At 37.1% G+C, this 21,190-nt stretch overlaps 1 protein-coding gene across 2 annotated transcripts in view; it reads left to right on the forward strand.

The window, feature by feature from the left end:
* Positions 1 to 21,190, forward strand: part of LOC130415389 (glutamate receptor ionotropic, kainate 5) — a 69,848-nt gene that overhangs the window by 3,064 nt on the left and 45,594 nt on the right. For both annotated transcript variants that reach the window (XM_056741054.1, XM_056741055.1), the window contains exon 3: positions 1,145 to 2,596. The gene's annotated coding sequence lies outside the window, so the exon portion shown is untranslated. The remainder of the gene's footprint in view (positions 1 to 1,144; positions 2,597 to 21,190) is intronic.

A 21,190-nucleotide genomic window follows, 5' to 3' on the forward strand; every position in this document is an offset into this window, starting at 1 on the left:
AACAATTTTACCATGTGGCTATTTTGTAGGAATTTTTTGACGTGAATGTACAAAAATGTATTGCCTCTCTTAAAGGTCAAGTGTGTGATATTTAAAAGCATCCAATGGTGAGGTTGTGAATTGCAGCCAAAGGCTGACTCCACCCCTCCCTTTCGAAGCAATACGGCGGCTGACACAGAACTAAGTTGTCGTCACGCATGTCACTGTGAAAGGAGATAACGTATTTACAAAACCCCCTCTAGAACAGCTTTTTAGGGCTTCTTTAGAAACAACATTGCGAAGGGGACCTGCTATGTATGTAGATAGAAATAGCTCATTCTAAGGTAATAAAGACATAAAGCTTCATTATGTAAGGTCTTAATGCATCTCTGAAGACATAGTTATGTATATTATATTGTATTTCTGTCTATAGGTCCTCCAAAAAATGACACACAGCACCTTTAGAAAGTAAGAATTAGCCATATTTTAAAATAGTGTTGGGAAAGCTTGTGTATGTGTTCTGGATAAGAAAAGCATGTTGTGATTTGGGTTGGGCTGATAGACGATGACATGGGTTGGGCCGTTGGGCGATGCGTGACCTGCGCTATTGCTTAATAACACACACAGCCTACACGGTTGGGCTAAAAATCTACTCCTCTTTCCACATGAATTAACAACTGGAAGAAATTCCAAATTAGCAGGTCGTACGTGCACAACAACTTGTAAAAATGCTCACGCTGTCTTGAAAATTGGCGCAAAATGCAGTTTGGTCGCAGTCTGGAGCCCTTCTATAATTGTTTTTAATGTTTTTGCCATCTAGCAAACTGATATAACCCCTCCTCGCCCCACGTTGTCATCGTCCATTGCGATGTTTCACTGTAGGCATCGTCAGATGCCAATTTGGTATACATCGTCCAACCCTAGTTGTGATTGTATTAAAATGTCATTTCAAGGACAAAAGTGAGAAATGTTAGCTAATCACAGTGTCTGACACTGAGAATGGAGAAAAGAAGAGACAATGTGAATGGCAAAATAAATTCATTGAATGATCAGGTAGGTAATTGAAAGAGACCATTCTGCTCCATTCTACATCATTGTCTTTGTATCATCATGTCTTTCTCGACTTTAATTATACCTTCCTAATTGCCTTTTCCCTCTCCTCCAGGCTCCGTAAAAGACCATCTCTCCACCAGTGACTGGCCTCGCGTTTCCGCCCGCTGACAGCCAGAAGTTCTTTCAGGTTCTTCGTCCCCAGACGCTCTCAGAATGCACCCACTTTCCTGCTGGCAGAAGTGCTCACGGGAGCGCTAAGGATTTTCCGCGAATAAAAGAACACATCCTTGATCAGGATTTTTTATTGAAATCTCTTGACGTTGACCACTCAGACGCCCATCCATCACTTCGAGTTGAAAAGGAACCCGGAGGGGCCAAAGGAATAAGTATCATCCAATCATCCCGGGATCCTTTGATTTCACATCATGTCGAGAGGATCCTAAGCAATACCGTTCGACGGGAGATAATTGAACTTCCTGCCGGCAGGCGATTGAAAATGGAGGACTAGAGGTTGAAGTGGTTTTTCTGGGGGTCGCCGCTCGGGATCAGATTGGAGCATAGTTTTGACATCCAACTGATTCCTGTCCGTGGCTTTACTTTTTTGTCCTTTTGGCTAGTTCTCTAGATAAGGGACGGAAGAGCTGCGGAAAAATAGGATGTTGTGTTCGGTTTCACTTTTAGATTAACATTCAACAGTGTTGCTGTGTCGGTGCGGAAAGAGAGAAAGAAAGAATCGAGATAGGGAGCAGATGGTGTGCCTTCGATTAACAATGTGGGGCAACCGAACGCAAATTTATTGTATGCTCTAGCCTTATTATTCAGGTAGGGATAAATCGAAAGAAAAGATAGAGAACAAGACCAAAGACCAATAGACGGCGAGCATAAAGGGAGGGAGGGGGCCGATGCCACAGATATGAGGTGTTATCTCCCGCCTGTTTGATTAAGTTAGGCCTTTCCTATTCATCTTCTTTTCATCTCAAAAATGAGATTTTTTCCTTTTTCAAATGACCCTTAAGACTTTAACACACTGCAGAGACTGAGTTTGGGTGGGGAAACGGAGGGAGAGAGTTTGTTCCCAGCTGAAACAAAATGTTCTCCTGCCTTCTTATTCCTACAATTTACCTCAACCCTTCCTTTCTGTTTTTATCCCCCCACTTACGCCTCTGGGAGATCAGGCGAGAGAATTGAGTTGTTTATCTCCGCTGGAATTTTTTCAATTTTTGCTTCCCTGACAGATTTTTTTCTGTTTCTTTCACCCCGGACAAAATGCAGTTGTATCGCAAGTCAAAATCAGGAACCTGATATCGTTCGCAAGAGGAGAGCCAGGCACAGAGATAGAAAGAAGAGAGACCGAAACCATCTGAAGGAAGCCTAAACTCCGATCTTAAAAAGATCTGGTTTTTCTCAACCCCCAACTCCCCAATCCGGTTCAGAGGTATCCTCGGATATTCCTTCCTCGATCCCTCTCTTTCTACGGATCTGTCGGCGTTCTCGACGAAACGCAGCCAGCTTGTCTCGGTGCCAATCCTTTGATATTAGCTCCTGGTGTCGTCTGCTTCATTCAGTGAGTAGATGGATTCCTTCTTCTCCGGCGTTCTGTGTGCGTGTGTGTGACGGCGAGCGTGTGCAGTCGTGAGTGCGTGCGGCTCCATATGGTGTGCAATCCCTGCTTATCTATCTTCTGTTTATGTGTGTAGGTCTATGTGGGTGTTGAACTTGGATGCGTATGCACGGACATAAAATCGAGTCAAGGTTAACAGTACACGCTTCCGTGCCGAGTGACCGATAAAAATTCATCTAGCGAGCTATGACAGAATGTATGTTAAGACATGTTCTTCGGCAGATCTAGCTTGTTTGTATGCATTGCTTATGTGTGAAGCCGGTGACACGGACCTAAGTGTGTGCATATTTCTGCAAGACCAGACTATTAGTTACCACCAGTGGATGTGCGGTAATGAATGCAAATTGATGTAGATACGCTCAATGGAAGATAAAAGGCATTTCGTGATGCATTTCTTCATGAGGTCAGCTCATTAAACAAGTGCCGGTTTGGCATAAAGTCACAAAACTATGCTAATCATTTTGTGTTTCTGTTCTGTCCAAGTTTTGGAGAAGGGAGAGGCAGATGTCCATGCGACAACGGTTTGTAATGAATGTTTCTGATTCTGCAGGAGGACACGATTGTCTTTTTTACTACTTTGGCCGGCAGATTGAACAGCTGTGTCTCTATCTCCATCTTCGTTCTCGGTCTCTTTCCATCACTTGCTCGATCAGTGTCTAGACCTCACTTTGGGCCGACCAATAATTGAAAAGCTATATTGATATTCTGCTTGGGGGAGACAGAGGTAAAAAATAAAATTGTATTTACAGTTAATCATTTGGAGAGGGAGCATTGCATCATTTGAGAAAAAAAGAAGATATTCTACAGTATGTCCAAGAATGCTTGTGAAACAAACCAGGTTAAAGGGATAGTTCACACACAATTAAAATGGACAGTTATTCGACCTCTGTTCTTCTGCAAAAGATGATATTTTGAGAAATGTCTCAATGGTTTTGTGTCCATACGATGGAAGTCAATGGGGGTCAATATTGTTTGGTAATCAACGTTCTTCAAAATATCTTCTTTTGTGTTCAGCAGAAGAAAGAAAGTCTTTGGAATGACATGAGGATGAGGAACGAAATTTCATTTTTTGAATAATTGGAAAGTTTGACAACTTTGTGCTTTATTGAACTTGTCTGTCTGAGCTGAACATGACTTGTTGCCTGGCCGATAATCAGCTTTGGGAAATGAAAAATGAGACTGACAGAGAACCGATGCAACAATGAGAACAAAACTGGGATTTTGTCTAATGGGCCACATGTTCAAGGAGAACGTATATCTTAAACGACAACTGAATTGAAAATAAATTGAAACAATAGTGCTGATGTTGGGCTCTTCTCTTTGAAGAATCAGTTATATGCCAGGCCTTGAGAAATTCACTTACTTCTATGTGGTTTTCAATCATATTTGTATGTTTTTGGAAAAGACACGCTTTGCTAAATGTCTTACTTGGAATTGTACTGCCAACATCTTTAAAGTATGGATTGACACCTGTTGGCCTGCTGTTCTCTCCATAGCGTGTGGATGATGTGAATGTATTAGCAGCAGTCACGCAGTTAAAATGCAGCCCGTCTCAAATGCCATGTGCCCTATCTGTAGTCCTGGCACTGCACGGTTTAGCTGCTGCCATTTAGATCAACATCTGTTGCACCCTTGTACAGAGACGGTTCATTTTATTTTGCTAACAAATGGCAAAGTTTATATTGTGCTCAATCTTTCCTGCAGGCGCTGCCATATGAAGCTCTTCATGCCAGAACGTAACTTCAGCACATACAATGAATCACAATATGTGTCATAACTGCCGATTCATGCTGAGATGTTGAATCTGTGCTGCACTGCTATGATAACTTCCAACACCGGGATACTTCGAAGATATCTAATATACTTCAGAAGCAAAATAAAAATGTGTCATTTACAGAAACAGCCACGGAAAAAATTAAGAGACCATTTCACAGACCGGTTTTATAGGTACAGTATGTATTTAGTTCAAATAATAATTGTTGTTTCAATTTATGAACTTCTGACAACATTTCTCCCAAAGTTCAGTTTCTATTTGCATTTATTTACAGAAAATTCAATTAACAGAAAAGATGCTCTGTATTTTTCAGACCTCAAATGCGTCAAAGATAACATATTTCACTTTTAAGCAATACAACAGTATTATGTGTATAGTATTTAGGAAAAGTAAAACATTCTTTTTTTATGTGATAACCTCGATTTTTATCCCATTTCATGTGTCTTGTGATGCTGTCAGTCTTTCACATTTCTGTTGGATGACTTTGTGTCACTCCTGAGGTTTGATTTAGTTGAAATTCAACAAACACTGGAATGACCACAATATATCTAGAAATGCTGATTTGAAATGGTCTCTTGCATCTCCAATAGAAATGCATCCATGTCAAAACTCACTTTTGAATTCCTTGATATTTACGGCTTTTGTATATCTTTGAAAACACTGATGTACAGTGAAGCAACAGTGCCAACAATAACATAAGATGAATAAATCTGTAGTGTCTCATTTATGAAGAGCAACACTTGGTCGACTTTGTTAAATTGAGCCAGAAATCCTTTCTGCTGAGTCTGACCATCATCTCTCTGCCTTTCATATTCTCCATTTATTTATACAGCAGCCATTTCATATACAGTATTCTTTAAGTTTTTCTCGCTCTGCTTGGCTTTTTCTTTCAGTCCGTGTAGAATTCAAGGGTCAGCAATACATATATTCTTGATGTGGTCATATTTTGTGGCACTGAAAGATGAGGGAAGGAGAGAAAAGACCAGCGTTTGAGAGCTAATCCATCATCGCAGTCAGTGCTGGGTCCCCATACATGTGTATGAATGAAGAGAGAGAGAGAGAGAGAGAGAGAGAGAGAGAGAGCACACAGACACCCCATGCTGTCCAAATACTAAAGCCCTCCTGTAATAGGCTTTGCCAGCGCCTCCTGGATTTCTAACAATAGTGATTATAATGTCACACTGGAAACATGAAATGAAATGTCTAATCCAAAGAAAGTCGTATTTGACAAAGCCTTTAAAGGGTTTGTTTAAGCAAAAATAAAAATTCTGACATCGTTTATTCACCATCATATCATTTAAAACCTGTATATGACCGTTTCATCAGTTGAACAAAAAGATATTGTAAGAAAATTATGTCTCAGTGGTTTTGTGTCCACACAATGAAAGTCAATGGGGGCCGGCACTGTTTGGCAACGTTCTTCAAAATATTATTTTTGTGTTGTGCAGAGGAAAGAAAGTCACACAGGTTTGGAATGGCACTATACAGTAATTGGTTGAAAAATTTTTTGGGGGTGAACTGTTCCTTTAAGATTCCACTGTGTGCATGGGAACAGCCAAAGGGTATTTGTAAAAGTGTTAAAAAAACATTTACATTGGGGATTGATCTTGATCTGTAGGAAATTATTTATATACATAGTCATAGTAATTCACCCACCAACATGTAATACAAGCCGGCGTCTGTGTGTTTATTTCTTCTGTCGAAACACAAATTGAGGAAGATTTTTCAGGGTTCTTATCTATAAAATAGACAAAAACGGGGGATGTCAGTTAAGGTCCAAATTTCAGTTTCATCAAGTAGATTTTATGAAAATTAATTATTAAATACACTTTATATAAATAAGTCCCGTTTTAACAAAAAAATGTAGTTAAAATAACGTAAAATCTTGGGAATAAAATCCACTAATTTCGGTTGTCAAGATTTTATTTATTTTGTTTGAGTCATTTTAATTGAACAAATTATTAAATTAATCCAACAAAATTGTATTATGTTAAAACCATTTAAATTGGGCTAAATAAGTTTACTTATTTATTTTGTGTTGAGACAACATAAATCATTTTTGTTAATGTAACTACCTTGGCAATTGATCTGTATTTCCCAGCATACTTTGCATCTCACTGCTTTAGGAAATTCATTTTCAAGATTAACTGTCATTTTAAGTGTTTTCAGTAAAGAGAAAGACTTGTTCATTTTTTTGTTGATTTATCTTTGAGATTTAGTAAAGTTTTGGTAATATTTTGTTTTTTTAAAGTTGTTACCGTTGGTCGAAAGAGCACTGCATGTGCCTAGGCTGAGGGAGGCACGATAGCAGTCATGAAGTGTGTTTATTCACTTATTGAGCAGTAACTGTGCTAATTCCTGTACAGAAACCACCAGTCTCTTCTAACTTGACCATCTATGTTGTAAAAAATGTTTTATATTTCAATATGAAAGTAAGTGATCCATGAAGTTAGACACATGTTTTTGTTCAGCGTTATTGGTTTTGTTTACTTTAAGTAACATTTACTTCATGTTTTAACAAAATATAAATGCATTTAATAAGTAGAATTTACTTAATTTTGGTTACTTAGCTGTAGCTGAATTATAGCAGACGATTTTACTCAAAAAATGTTGTGCTAATTGTTACGAGGATTTTATTATGTAAAATTAATTTAGATTTTTTTTTTAAGAAAATTAATTAAATTGAAAAAGTTTTTTCAGTGCAGCTTCGAATGTTAAAGTCTTTAAACGACACAAGCCAATGAATAAGAGTGTTGTCTAGTGAAACGATTGCTAATTTCCAAGAAATAAAAATATATATATACTTTTAATGCCAGTTAATTGTATAAATATATGGCTTGCTCTGCCTCGGAGTGCCTCTACGTAGCCCATCCACGACTTCATGTACTCTGTACTCACGTTGGAAAGGTCTGGCGTAAGCGAACGTTCCAACCCAGTGTTTACGAGTTTAGAGAAAGAAGACTTTTCAAAAGTTCTTGGATGTTGAATGACTTGTTACTTTATATGTCTTTGTGCAACAGTATTCTTTAAAATGGTCAGTTCGTGTGCATATAAGGCATGTTTAAATATTTTGAAATCTACGTCACACGTAACCTTTCCAACGTGATTGCATAATGTGGAAGTCGTGGACGCACATCCCGGAGGACCTCATATATGTATACATATACTGTATTTATGTTTAAAAATAATATAATTTTTCCATTTTCTTCGAAAATGACCAATCGTTTCGCTAGACAACACCCTTATTCATCAGCTGGTGTGGTTTAGAGCCTTTTAAGCCTGTGATGTTACTGAAATTTGGACCTTAATCAACAGAACCCCGTTTAAGTCCATTATATGGATAAGAACCCTAGAAAGATTTCTCCAAAAGCTTGAATTTGTTTTCGACAGAAGAAATAAGCACACGGCTTGTATGATATGTGGTTGAGTGAAGGCTTAACTAAATGTAATGCACAAATGTTATGTTTTTTGTCATTCATGTTTGTAAAAACGACTTTAGTGTCGTAGTTTAACTATAGGCCTAGTCCTGGTTTAAACTTATCCCTGTCCAGGAAACCACCCCTAGATTTCTGCACTTTCATCTGACGTATCAATGACCTTCCCACTTTCCCCACCCCATCTTCATCGTCTTATTACAGATTTTCTTTTACACCATCTGTCTGCTTCCTCTGCAGGTTGAGATACCTGCGGTTTAAAGCCAACAGGTCTTGTCTCAGTTCCTGTCCACTGACAGATTAAAAACCGCTATTGATTAAAAAAGAAGTTTCTATAGATTTCCTCCCGACCTTGTCAGGTCCTGGTCTTCGATTCTATATTTAGGCACCCGCGTGAATCTCGGCTGCATTCCGAGCCTTCACTTTCCTCAAATAGCCCAGAGCTAACATGAATCTTGTCCCTGGCAGTTTTTGGGCCAGTAAACGTGCGTGTATTTTTCTAAGGGACAGGCACCAGTGGCCATTTCGTTCTCTGTGAGGCAAGATGAGACCTTTAATTACACCCCCGGATCCCAAGGCTAAGGGCAGCCAATCACAGGTTCATTAAAACCGGCCTTGGAGCGCAGTTCATCTCTATGTGTAGAAAGCAAATGGGGAGGGAACGCAGAGAAAAAAATCGATATGTGCTGTATAATGTATACATGACCAGGGAGACCATCCTCAGCATCCCATGAGCTTCAGTGTGAGATCAATGGAGCTCAAGAGACAAAACTGTGCCTTAGTACAGAGAGAGAGATCGAGAGAGAGAGAGAGAGAATGAGAGAATGAGAGAGAGAGAGAGAAAGAGAGTATGTAACCACTGTGGCTCTTAAAGGAACAGTCTACCATAAAAAAAAGATTTTACTCACTGTTTAGAATATGTATAAATTTCTTTGTTCTGATACAGATATTTTGAAGAATGCTTGTTACCAAACAGTTATCTTCCACCATTGTTTACCAGACCTGCTTTGCATTATTTCACATCTTTTTATATAGCCCAATATGTTTGACATTGAAATGACGTCAAATCAACGTTGCATTATAGGCATTCATTTGATGTTGTATTGACATCATATTGACATCAATGTAAATCCAGTTGAAATAGCATTTTTCTTCTAACTGGCCCCTCAAAATGCATCTATTTGTCACATCTTTTGAAGCAGTTCTTGGATTTGTACATGAAAGTGGACTGCTGTAACTTCTGTGGTAAAAAACACTTTTTTTAAAAGTATGTAAATACTCATGCTGAAATAAAAGGAAACAGTGATTGTTAAATTTTACAAGAAAATATACTGATTTGCCAATAATACATTCAGATGTAATTACAATTTAAAATATTAAAAACAAAAGCAGCATTTTTGCTGTAACCCCACATAAAGTATTATGTATCCTTATTTTTGTTATTTATAGTGATATTATATTACTGTAAAATTAGAAAAACATTGCTGTAATTGAAAATACTCATAAAATTGTAATACCTTATAATGTATGTACCATTTTTACAGTATTACAACTTCATGTTCATTTTAGTCAAAAAACTCTTATAAATTTTTTATAAATTTTTATTTTTCCTTAATTTTTATTAATAATCATTAATTAATCATTAATTTTATTATGAAAAATGTTGGGCCTACAATGCCCATTCATTCTCTGTAGTTTTAATGCCCATTTATTATCTGTCTTATGTATTTCTTAATACCACCTGTAGACGGCGCCATGGCCTATTTCACATTTCCGGGTTTCTCAGCAGCTGAAGTTAGTGAATGGACTACAACAATTAATTTATTTTTTGTGTGAAATTTGATGCAAATGTAGTATAACATATTATTTTATACATACACGTAAAAATATAAAATTTATAAAAATATTTGGAGGATTTACTACGTTGACCGTTGAAACGTACGTCATCACGTCTTGCGTAGAGGCCAGTGTTTGCTATGCGGTCGAAGCATTGGACAAGGTTGTCGCTTTTTATCAGGTGAGTAATAAACATCTCATGAAATAAAAAATACGATATATATTGGGTAACTTTGAAAACCTAGAAGATTGTGTTTTGATGAAATATATGACTTGGCGATATATTAGAATCTGGTGAGTTGAAATATCCCGCCAGAAGTACCGTGAAGATTTCTGAGGTAATGTTAATGTGCGATCCATTAAGCGTGTAACGTTGAGTTAACGATTTAGAAATGTCAGTGAGTAATGTTAGTTTTGCAATTAATATTCGGATAAAATAAAAATGCCCTCATTTGAATCTCTTTACCGATGCTATGCGACAAAGCGAAACATACCCATAATTATAATTCATAATTTGATACACACTGATGAAGTGTTCTAAAATGTCCTGGTAGAAGGTCCACTGTGTCAAGCAGGACCAGCCCACACTACTAAAGGTACCAAAAGCTGGTTCAATGACCATTTGTGTTACTGTGCTCAAAGGAAAACTTCTCAGCTGTTCTGGTCACTTAGTTGTATTGTTCAACAATCTTAACAATCATTGAATACTGATATGGTTGTCTTTTTTTTCAGAATTCTTACAAACAAATTGATGTCAACAATGAATATGGATGGCTCAGGAATGAAGAAGGCCTTTGGAAAACACGGCTATGTCGTGTTATAATAGGTACTACATTACTTTTCTTGTATGATTAGAGGATGTAGTGTCTATCAACATATGCTACATTTTAAGTAAATTAAACATGTAATGCTTAAATTACAATCTTATCTTAGTAAACTGACACATTTAAAACATTTAACAACTCTTAAATATTTGCAAGTAGTGCACATTTCTAAATTTAACAGATACTTATTTAAACCTGGGAACATCTTAGTGTTAATAAACATTTAAGAGCAGCAACTTGCATTAACTTCTATGTACAAGTGATGGTTGCCGAAAAATGTTAGGTATATTTTAATGTCTTAAAAGGTGTGCTAATTGTGGTTTCATCTTCATTTAGGTGCACTACAGCAGTCCAAACCTTCATTATCAGAGGCTGAAATAAAAAAATACAGCTAAAAAATCTCCGGTCTGCTCCCGATAGATGTGGGGGTATGGGACGACAAAAGGGGAAATCGGCGATTGATGTGTGTTCAGATTCTGAATAAGTAGGCCTTAAGCCAATTGTTTATCAAAATTATTTTTGTTCATTTGGGATATGATCTGGGAAAACCCATCACATGGTGAAATAAAAAATACTGGTTTTAGGATCATATGAAAGCTATTAAGCCCTTTCCAAAACTGTTTTTATTTAATTTACAAATTGTTTTTATGGAGTGGGTGGTCTAGTGGGTTAAACCACTGAACTGGTAAATCAAAAGGTTGCTGGTTCTATCCTAGTAGCCACCACCAGTGTGTCCTTGAGCAAGACACTTTACTCCCCGTTGCTCCAGGGGGATTGTCCCTGTAATAAGTGCACTGTAAGTCGCTTTGGATAAAAGCGTCTGCTAAATAACTACACGTAAATGTAAATGTTTTTAACAAATGGAAAGGGCTTGAGAGCTTTCATATGATATCAAAACCTGTAATATGTACAATTTTGTCATGTGATGGCTTTTTCCTGATCACTTAATATTTATATATCAATTTAAATGTTAATATTTAATTAAAAAGTAATTCAAGGAGGATTTTATATTTATTAGTGGTTTAAGAACATTTTAAATTTCTGGAATTGTAGCTGATTGTATTTAATAAAACATGTCTTACATTAAGTACTGTTGTTTCATTATTTATTGGTCTAGAATAGGACATCAATTTGTTAAAAAATGTAAAAGAAATTGCTAATCAAATTAACGTCAAAACTTGATGTCAATTTGATGTCAAATTTTGACATCGATTTGATTTGCATTTTTGACCAATTCTTTGATGCCGATGTTTGACGTCAATTTGATGTCTATTTAACATCAATTGCCCACTGGGTAACCTTTACTCATACATTTTAATAATCAGACGTTGTATCTGTTAACAGTTAATGCACAATGAACTACAACGAACAGTAAAGCATATATCGAACATCACTTGACCAAACTGAAAAACTGGTCTCATTACATCCGCTTGTTGGAGAAAGTGGTAACAGCAGTATGAACCGACAACATCTATAAATCGGTTCTACTATGTAAAGAAGCACATAAAAAAAACTCAACCGGATGAAATGGCACCTGTTTTCCTTCTAATTGTATTAGATCTGCTGTATTGTTATTAAAGGCATAATGACCCAAAATGAAATTTCTATCATCATTTACTTTGCTTTATGTCTTCCAAACCTGTGTGACTTACTTTCTTCTACAGAAAACAAAAAATATTTTAAAGAATGTTGTTAACCAAACAACATTTGGCCTCATTTACTTTCAGTATATGGACACAAAACTAAAATCTCATAATATCTTGGCATGGTTTGGAATGTCATGATGGTCAATAAATAATGACAGCATTTTTATGTTTGGGTGAACCATCCTTTATCTTGAACAAATCATATTGTTAGTTCATGTCAGCCAATGCATCAACTAATGTTAATAAATTACATCTTATTGTGAAGCAATATAATTACAATACAAATAATGGAGGGCCTTCAAACATCACAGCATTAGATCAAGATTTACACCTTACCCGCTTAATTGCGTTATTTTCAGCGATTTCTCTTTTCATAAAGGTATAATTCTCTACATTAGATGAAACATTTATAGCGTCTCTTCGGTAAATTACTCCGCTCTTATGATTTGCATGGCAAAACAGAGACCAAATCTGTCTGTGTTAAGCTTACGATCTAAACAATTGGCCTATAAATAACCTAATGGAAGTAATTTTGTCTTCAATTCTGGAGGGAACCTCGTCCTATTACAAGTCTGTTAGGATATTATCTCGCTATATATACAAGTCCACCAGCCAAGGCATGTTTGGTGGACTATGTCATCATTGCTCTATCAGCGAGTGAAGAACCTCATTACGAAACACCATGATGGTTAATTTCACATCTATCGGCAATTTTCTTGTGTAAATTAATGCCTTCGGTGGGACACGCTTGAGATATCTCTAGTCTTAGATCTTTATAGAATAAACCAGGTGGGCTTTCGTATTTGCTCTCTTATCATATGACGTTCCCTGGGAAACACTATTTTAATCAACCTTTTAAATGCTTTCTATGGTTTAAGCTCACGCTCATTATAAATATATTGCTGTAGGTGCCGTCGATTTGAAGGTCCTTTTTTGTCACTTGTGCAGTTTGCTTTGATATATTGGAAGTGTCTACTGTTGCTCTAACCTTAACGCATATGCAGTCATCCGGCCTAGATAAAGTGTGATCAACTTCTCCCCAGAGACTCTAGAATAATTTGGGACGCAGACCTGCCGGATGAGGGATTAAGACCTGCGTCCTTCTGGATGGATGTCCCTGAGGTCCATCTTGCGGTTTCGTCCACAGCAAGTTGCCCTTGTGTATTCAATGAATTAGAAAAATATAACAGGGATTCCTACTTAATCTTTTGTTTCATATATTCTTGTCCCCCTTAGACCTGGTCACATAAAGTAGAGCGTGCGCTGAAAAGCCCGTGGCGTATTGCCGTAATCTGGTGAGGTTATTACAAGGATGCCCAGTACCTTCCAAATCCCAGCAGTCGCAGACCTCTTTAAACCGCGGCCTGGCGGAGCCATGATGGCACCCAATAAAAACGTATCGATCTGCTGTCTGCGCGCAGTTTTAGTTTTGGCTCAGGCATAAGGAAAGCGTGATTGAAGAATGGATGAGCTGGTCTCAGGTCAGTGAAAAAGGGCAGCCTCCTTATTAAAAGACCATATGAAATGTTTTGAGTAACACAGTTGGCTTTTCTGTGTATTTCACATTTTGAGACCTTTCGAAGGAATCAACCCTTTTCCCCTTTTGGATATCCATGAGGCTTTGGTAACATCATTGCCATTTCCCAGATTTGCCACCACAGTAGTTCTTATAAACATCCATTAAATTGAACAATGCATCACTCATCAATATTTTTAGTGCATTTTCCAAGAACTGGATTTGAGATGCTACAGGTTAGTTTGGCCAACCATTCGGAGAACACCGGCATTTAGATGACATTGAAGCTAGCAGACCGACTAAAAGCCATAAAACTACAATTTGGACCTCATTGGGGTCGTTTACATTTATAGGCTATTAACTATGACAAAGGCAGGTTGCGAATGACAGCCTAACAAAGAAGTAAATGAATCTTTTCCCACTTTTACATGAAATCAAAATGTCAAAACCCGATACGATTACCTCTGACAGTTCTTTGAAATAAGAATTCACTCTGACAAAAAAGTTCTATCTGTGCCTTACAACGTTACGCCATGACATCTCTTTAACTCTGATCTCTTTGTTCAACCGTGTATTTTATAGCTTAAATCACTTCCATAATTGTACATCCGTCATCCGCTGTAATTTCGCTGGCATAGAGTGCATCAGCATGAGTTAAAGAACTGGTATTATATGATTTAAATGTATCGAAAAACAGCGTTTGTAAAAAATGCTTTTACAGAAATATGGGTAGTTGTTAAGTTTCTGATGTGAGTAAATCACAAGGTTGCTGACAGTTAACAAACCCAAGATGTCAGTCTGATAAATATTGCTAAATGTTTCTGTATAATTGCGATTGCTAATTTAAATGACGATAAAGTTACTAAAAGGTTAAGTAAGCCCTAAACAAACCCCTTTCATGAATGTGCTATGCAGTTTGCTAACATACTAACGTAATTGATTCAGCAAATACAGATGTCCACCTTCAGTAAGATGCCGAAATTTCACAGCCAACAGTGTTTGTTTTACATATCTCTCACTTTGCTGAATGGTATTTACAGTATCTACATTATTTGTAGTTAGAAATAGTAAGTAAGTATATAAGTACATATAAATTCTGTTTATTAGGGAGACAATATGCCGGTATCGGCAATAATCGTGATATTAAAAGCATGGCTATAAATAATATATATGTTAATATTGTCAACTGTTTAAAATGTTTCTTTAAGAGCCACAATGGTTGAATTCTTTTTCTCTGCCTGCCAACATTTGTATTTTGAGTGTGATTGACTGAACAAACACAAAATAAACAAAATCAAAAAACGAATTTGACCGACAGCATCATTTATGTCTTCAAAATGAATGGTGATAGATATCGTGATACTATCGCCATTTGCAATTATTTTGGTCACGAAAACCACATAGAGAAATTTTGATATTGTGACAGACCGACTGTGTACTTAATTTATTTTTACAGTGTTCTTTTCAGGGTTGCATGAGTATATTCTATATTACAAGAGTAGAAAATCACTTTTCGAGTAACACTTCTACAATAAGTTAGCATTTTTTTAGTTAATGTACTAAAAATGTACAATTGTATAGACATTAACTAATATTAACGAAATGGAATAAATGCTAAAGGACTATATTGCTCATTTTATGTTCACGTTAGCAAATGTGTTTATTTAATTGTAAAGTGTTTTTCCATTTATTATTTTAGCAGACATGCACTTGACATGTATTGTAGTCACATGTACAATAAGGAACAGTAATGAAGCTAGTGTACAGTGTTAATTTTTATGGCGTTTTAGAAAATCTGTTTGCGTTGACCATTAAGAACCTCAAAGTCAAGTCCAGTTGTGCATTTGAAAATCCAATTGCTCTTTTGATTTCAGACATGGCTGTTTTCACACCATCCAGATGAATCTTACACAATCCTATCCATCTAACGCTCTGTCAGGGCATGTAGGCGTTTTTCCTCCGTGTTGTACAGTATTGTCCAAATTCATGTCTCCAACATGTTTTGCTGTAGATTCAAATCTTATTACCAAGTGTGGGTTGCAGAAACCATTTAAAAAGACACAACAAGTCTTAGTTGGCTCAGCTGGTTTATTTGTAACATTCTTCCAGGCATTCGATGTTGGTTTCTCATACATAAACATGACTTTATTTGCTTGTAGCATTGAAGCTCAAACCAGGGACGCAAACAACGGAATGAGACGCTTGTGGAGGTTTTACACTTCACCGTTTCTGTTCTATATGATTAAGCACCAAGCATTGCTCTCTTCTTTCGTCTTCAATATAAAGACATCAATATGAGCAGCATCAGAATAGAGTTGAGCTTGTCAGAGTTTGTCAGATAATCACTGAATCGTTTTCCACAAGCGAGGCTGATGAAAAGCCCACGGCCCATCTTCAGACTTCACCGTATGCGAGTCGATGCAGATCCTTACGAGATCATCTCATCTGCCTCACGTGAGCTCAAGTCATCCATGCGATGTTCAGATCAATGAGCACGTGTAGTGGCTGTTCTGCATTGATTCCGTGCACTGGGAGAGCGTTTAGTGGCTTTTACAAACTTGGATCAGTCGAGTGGTTCAATGCACAGCCAAAGAGAGTCAAGTGAACCCCAGCGTAACGGATGTCTTCTGTGCTAAAATACTGTTGAATTCTTAAGATCGATTGTTTGAAGTGAGGGGTGTTTTTCAATGAATGATCTTAAAATTGGGTGATAAAGCAGTTGTGTTTGATATCATCAATGTGAGGGGTAACACTGTGATATTTTTATCATTTATTGCCTTTAAAAGTGGAAGTTTGTCTCCCTGTTGTGGGACTTAAAGCATTCAATAAATACCGAAGCTCTTTCTGTAACCTCTCGTAACCACCGGCAGAAAGCGTCATGCTGTTGGAATATAAACTCGAATGCTGCGTTCAGTTTCACCCCACATCTTTTGTTGCTTATGTGCCGCGCAGAAAATAATTTGGGACATTGGTGTTTGAATAATGTGGCACGTTCAAGACAGCATTTTCCTCCTATCATTTCCTGACAGAAAAGCGCTGTTCAATTCCAGCTGAGCTTTACTTGAGGTTTGTACAAGCCAAACGGCACGTAACTCTGCTGTGAGCGCTCTTCTGCCGTCAGATGTCAGTCACTTTTTTTTAAAGGTGTTTTTCGCAGATGTTTTAGGGCTTAGGCCTTCCCGAGGAAGCACAGAAGTGTACCCTTCTGCCTTCTGCATTGTCCCCCAGAGGTATTCTATAAAAAACACATTATTTATGGTGGTGTCATGACCTCCATAATTCTCTCGATGACATTTTTCTGAAAAATACAACCTGATCAAATTGAAGATGAAAGATAACATCATTATATAATACATATTATTTCCTGCAGATACATCTCAATGCCATAGAGAGACTATGATTACAAAAGAGATCATGATATAATACAAGAAATGTGTTTGTTATCCAATTTCGACATATTGTCGCTGTCCCTCTCAAACCTTGGATGTCCTTTTTGGTCCAAAATGGAGAAAACACTGTAGTTTAAATTTTATTACAATTTGTGTTCACAAGTACTTTTTAATACTTTGTATTGCTTGGATATCTGCAAAACCCAAGGACAAATAATAATGATTTATGACAAAAAAATTAAGATTGTGAAATATGGGGATACTAGGTATAAGAAAGACAGCAGCAACACACCTCGATTCAAGATATATCTATATTTCATAGTTGTATTTAACTAAAAAAAGTTGTTTTAATTCGATAAAAGGTGAAGAGAGACATTAATTTTAGAAAATAAATTGCATCTTTTTATTCTATTTCTTTCTTCAACAGTAATAAGCAATGATAATAACTTTACACAAAATAACAATTTTGTGTAAATTATTAAACTATATGTGTTTAAAAAAATTGAGAAAGCAAGGAACAAGGTAAACAAAACAGAAGTGGAGAAAATTGTGTCACTAAATATTAAATAATTTCATTGTCTGCCGCACATTGTTTTTGAACGATTTCCTTCCACAATGTTTACTACTGTACTATCTACAAATACCAGTATAAACTGAAAAAAGTGAAGAAAAATCAAGCAGCTGTTTTTCAAGGTTCAGATCTCGCAATGTTCAAATGCTTCACAGCACTGTCAAGATAAAAACCCTGAGTGAAGGATGCAGGATGTGACCGGGTGTCCGTAGACGTTTTTTCCTCTTTTTTATTTTCTTTTTTCCAGAGCGAGATCCCTCTCGGCAGTTTCACAAGATTAATTGGATGTGACATGACAAGCCACACTGAGACTCAATTTCAAGACCAGGATAACATTATGAATACTCTAAAGCCCATAGTCTGATGGGAGGATTTACAGATAGCAAAGCAGTTTTGAGCGGCTGTAAGATGTCTGATATTCACCACAACGACTCATTGATCATCACCTTTGCACTCTGCATTATAATCATCATAACAATACTAATGTAGTTTTTTAAGGACATGTTATTGAGGCTTTTAAGTGCAGAAGTACTGGAGGCGTTTGTGGTGTTGCTATCTTTGCTAAGGGTCATTGCTAACGTATTGTAGTATGTGGTTGCTAGCATAGACGCGGGAACGTGTTTTGATCAGGGGGTGCTGTGATTTTTTTTAGGATACAGCATAAAAACAAACACATAAACGGATATTATATGTATGCCTAACAGCGAAAGCACAATTTGTTTAATCGCGTGACAAAACCAGTCACAAACACAACTGCATGGCGACAGCACAGAAATACACTTGTAACATTTCACATTCTACCTGTAACTCTAGCCACAATTTGAAATAAAGAAATATATATTTATGTATTTTCTTTGGATTAAGTAGAAATACTAGTTAGATGCTATTGATAGTTATAAATAATGGCAGATAACGTAACTATTTGCACCTCAGTAATGTTGTGCATTAAAAAATGTGCAATAATAACAGTGTGTAAATCATTACATTTATACAAATTATTAAAATGATGGAAACTTATTGAGATATTAAAATCCTACACCCCTAACATTAGCCTAAACTTTATGAATAAAAAACATTTTAAGTCTTAAATCAATTTTATTGAATACAAATGCCACTGCAGTCATTGTTCTCAATGAAGTTATTCTTACACTTTCTCTATTTCAATCACATATTGGTGGACCTAGTGCAAATAGTCTCTTCCTTTATTAATTCATCTTTCACTCTGTTTCAGTTTTTCTTTCGCTCGAACCAGCTATGGTTGCTAGGGTGTTGCTATGTGGTTGCTAGGGTAGTTTCTTAGCCACATCAACTGCATCAGTTATTTCTTCATTCCCATTCTTTTGTCCAAATTTGGGTAGTGAGCCTTCTTTTAAAAGCAATTCATTCATGTTTTCGGCACATTTGGAATGAGACAGGTTTTATATTTAGACAAATTTCACAATTTTGACTAATGGTAGCAGCTTAGGGCTTGTTCCACGCAACATGATTGACGGCTGTAATGGCAGCGAGCAAATCTTTAATGTGCTGGATTCAGTGGCAGATTGGAATCAAACAAAGCTTGATGTGTGTGTGTGCAGCAGGTCCAAAGCGTATCAGTTTGTGACAGAGCTGTCATGCATCTTGTTGTCTTGGAGATATCTATTATAAGTGAGAGACAAGCTAAATCTGTAATCTTAATTATCAATTTTGCGAGAGAGAGAAGAAATGAGATTGAGGCAGGGAGAGGGAGAGAACAGACGGGAAGAATTGATTTTATCTGAACCCAGTAGGGACAGAGAAATATAAAAAATAAAGACGTGGCACATTAAGAGACACAAAGCGATGAAATCAACCATCACTCATGAGAGAATGGTTAGATGGTAAGCGATCAGAGGGGTGAAGAAATCCACAGTACGTGCAACAGACACATGATTGTCATTAAAGGTTTGTGTTTTTTGATGAATCATGCTCTTCTGTTTTTAGACTGTCTAAACAGAAGAGCGTAATATATAGTATTTCTATACTGTATAAACAGAAGAACATTGTGTGTGTGTGTAGGTTTTATATATTATTATATTTATTATAGTATAAAAATGTGCAAACATCATTTATGCTAAACGGCACGCTTTGCATTGATGAATGTGTGTATTAACAGGGGCGCTGCACGTTTGCTGCTGTCTCAGGAAACATTGTAAATATTTGACCTCCAGCGGCAAGAATAGAAAAATACTGAACGATCGATCCTCCTGACAAAAATGTCACACTTTAAAACACAGACTACCGATTGATGCACTGTGAGCCAGACGGAGAGTATTTTTAACAACAAAAACCCACACAGGCCAAAATCACACAGCTAGGCTACTAGCTATCATCACTCTTTGGTAGTCATTTATGCACTCACTCACGCATTTACTTTCCTGTTCATTCTGTTACTCACTGAATCATTTACTCACACTATTATATATTATTCACACTCTTTCACGCACTTATTTAGTTTTTTTACTTACTAAATATTTATTTAGTCGTCATTAATTCTTTCCCTCAGTCAATTTCCAACGTTTCATAGTTATTAGCTTATTATGAATTTACTTTGTAATATTCATTCATTAATTTTCCAATGCATTTTCACTTATTTATTTATTTATTTATTCACTCACTCATTTTAAAGGCATTTAGTTATTCAGTCGCTTACAACTCCATTCACTCAATCTGTTATTTATTAACTTGCTTAGTCCTTCATTCAGGTTATCATATTTATTACTACTGTACTGATTCATATGTTCACTCTTCAGATTCATTTAAACACTCACTCACTACCACTCACTCACAACCACTTGCTCACTCACTCACTCACTCACTCACTCACTCACTCACTCACTCACTCACTCACTCACTCACTGTCTCACTCACTGTCTCACTCACTGTCTCACTCATCCACAACCACTCACTCACTACCACTCACTCATTCACTCACTCACTCACTCACTCACTCACTCACTCACTCACTGTCTCACTCATCAACAACCACTCACTCACTACCACTCACTCACTCACTCACTCACTCACTCTTTCACTCACAACTCACTCACTCTCTCACAACCACTCACTCACAACCACTTGCTCACTCACTCACTCACTCACTCACTGTCTCACTCACTCACTGTCTCACTCACTCACTCACTCACTCACTCTCTCATTCACTCACAACTCACTCACTCACTCACAACCACTCACTCGCTCACAACAACTCGCTCACTGACTCATTCACTCACTCACTCACTCACTCACAACCACTTGCTCACAACAACTCGCTCACTGACTCACTCACTCATTCCTAACCACTCACTCACAAACACTATCTCACTCACAACTCGCTCAGTCACTCACTCACTCACTCACTCACTCACTCACTCACTCACTCACTCACTCACTCACAACCACTCACTCGCTCACAATAACTCGCTCACTGACTCACTCACTCACTCACTCACTCACTCACAACCACTATCTCACTCATAACACACTCACTCACAACCAATGACTCACTCACTCACTCACGTTCTTGCCC

Source organism: Triplophysa dalaica, chromosome 25 (assembly GCF_015846415.1).
Source record: "Triplophysa dalaica isolate WHDGS20190420 chromosome 25, ASM1584641v1, whole genome shotgun sequence".
In the NCBI taxonomy this organism is placed as follows: Eukaryota; Metazoa; Chordata; class Actinopteri; order Cypriniformes; family Nemacheilidae; genus Triplophysa; species Triplophysa dalaica.